This window comes from Anastrepha obliqua, chromosome 4 (assembly GCF_027943255.1).
Source record: "Anastrepha obliqua isolate idAnaObli1 chromosome 4, idAnaObli1_1.0, whole genome shotgun sequence".
NCBI classification, from domain to species: Eukaryota; Metazoa; Arthropoda; class Insecta; order Diptera; family Tephritidae; genus Anastrepha; species Anastrepha obliqua.
In genome coordinates, this window is record NC_072895.1 from 23,113,058 (window position 1) to 23,115,742 (window position 2,685).

The window sequence follows — 2,685 nt, forward strand, 5'->3', positions numbered from 1 at the left end:
CATTATGAAGAAGGTGAGGTGAAAGAGGAAGACCAATGGCATGTATGGATAGGGCGGCGGGAGGTGGTGCTAGGATGGTTAGGAGGGTGTGTTTGGAGTGTGGATTACGAACGATGACTGCGCTGCGTTTCCGTCAACAGCTTTGTGCTGTTGATGAAATTCATCATATTTTTAATGTCAGCGCCAGCTATATCAGCAGGCGTAGCAAAGAAGTAAGAGCCAAGATGCCTGGATCTTAGCCACGCCAGAGCAGAGCAGCTAAGGAAAAGGTGCTGAGATGATTTCACCTCATCCTCCATACATCCGTCGCAAAAAGGACTTGAGGTAATTCCAAGTCTCACAGCATGCATTCCTCGCGCTTAGTGACCTGTGATAAAACCCACGAGATTCGAGAACTGATACTTTGTCAACCGCAAAAGCTCGTCCCCGGTCCACACGTGGCCAAAAGGATTTTGCGACCTTACAAGCTTGTGTACTTGCCCAACGCTCGCTGAGTTGGAGCGAAGCCCATCTTTCCAGGAGCAGATGCAGGTAGTAAGGAAGATCCCAATTCTCTCTTTTCGCGGGGAGATCAGCTCACATGTCCCATGTGTGGCCAGCTCATCCACCTTACAGCTTCCCGCAATGTCGCTATGACCTCCTGGTCCTAGGTTCCTACCCAGATGAGGCTAATGTCAAAGAATTCGAACGTAGTCGAAAGTGTGGTCAAGCATTCCCTGACCAGTTTCGAATGCACCATCACTGACCCGAGGGCCGCTTGGCTGTCGGAGTAAATATTTACTTTCCTGACTGTTAGTACGCATTTGAGCAGCCAATCAGCTGCGTCCTTGATTGCGGCTACCTCTGCATAGTGGTCCCGCCGCGTAGGAAGAGCGGTCATAAGAACTTTTGGCATGATAAATGACTTTTTAGTACGTTTTTAAGTTGAGAAATGTTTTTATTTGTTAAAAAAACATTAAGACATATAAAAAGTAATATATATATAATAAGATTATATATAAGATATAATAATTATAATATATAATAAAGTAATATATAATTAATATAAAAAGTCAAAGGAAAGTTAGGTACACACATTTTTTATATAACATTTTTTTGTTTCGTTTAAAGTTTTGCATAAATCTTAAATTATAAACAATAATAGAAAAAAACCTTAAATTCCGAAAGGATGAGCATAAAGTATACTTTAATACCAGTTAACTTAGTCTTATTATATTATCAAGCCTAATTGTTCTCTAAACTCCCTCTGAACAAATTCCTTTCTCTTAGCTAAATGCGCTTTTCCCTCAGATGAACGTGCTTGCCACCTTTTAAATTCGATTCTATAAGAAAAATGAATAAAGTATTCAAAAAATCTAATCCAAGAATGCAGGGGTGATAAACCAAATTCAAATCTACTGGAGTTTACTTGTTTGTTTCTACACTTTTCTAAGTCATCCATTTCTTTAGGTGTCGCACCACAAATATAACATTTACTCGTAGATGAGTCACTAAAGAATGACTTACTTTATAACTATGGTTATCAATTTTAACAACAGTCGGAGTCAAGTCACTAATAGCTTTTTTAAAATACTCTTCTTCTTGAACACAAAGAGCTTTAGTTTCTTTAGCAAATTGAAAACGCATAGGCCGACAAAACCTTGTGGACGATGGGCGAGGGTTTTTCCAAGTTATCTTATCTGGGTCAGAGGTAATCGATTTACAAATTAATTTCAAGGGTACATAAGATGTAACAATTAAACTTCCATCTTCCGTTCTCGGATCAGAAAAACTTTGCTTGTATTCGCTATGTCCAGTGCTGCCATCGAAATCCCATTTACTTACTAATTCATACTCAGGGCAACTTGATTCAGATATATTTACCAATGCTGGTTTTTGAGATTCGAGAATTCGAGAGCATATGTGGTGCAACAAACATTGTAAATTAATTTCGGCAGATGATTCTGTAACGCCAATTCCTGTTGGGTAACACCGTTTTTTTGCGTTAAGAACTTTTTTATAAGATGGTAAAGCGTTAGGCAATTTTGAATGAATAAAGTCTCTTAATAACAAATTAACCAGTTAACCAATTACTGTACTTGGCAATCAGCCTTGTTTTTGATCTTTGCACTTTTTTTCAGTATCGAGAAATCCGTGAACAGATCCAAGAAACACGATTTTCAACGTCTTCTAAGGTTAAATTCTCAGAGTTTGGTAAAGCTTGAATTATGTTCTTCAGTACGTGGCGACATCTATCAACATCATTTTTAATGCTATTGTAACATAACCACGTGTCCAGAATATGCATGCGCGTAAATTAACACTTCAAATTTACACCTAAAACAAAAAAAATCTTTATCAGCAATCTTGGTAGAATCACATTTTTCAAAATCCTACACATAGGTACAGATTAGACCCTATATCAAGCGCAGTCGCAGGTCATCGCAGCTGGAAATTATTTTTCCTTAAAGAGGATATACGTAAGAATATTTTAATGTGTATTTTATTTGTGCAGATTCGTACGAACTTAGTTAAAACTTTACAAACTTCTTATAAAAAAAAAATAAACGGCACATTTTAAAGTACGTACTTCGTACGGTCTGAAAACCTATTAAATAATAATTAAAAAAGATAACAAAACGTTCAACATGTCGTACATACCTTCAACTTGAATTTCCATTGTACAACAGGTCATAAACACAGTAG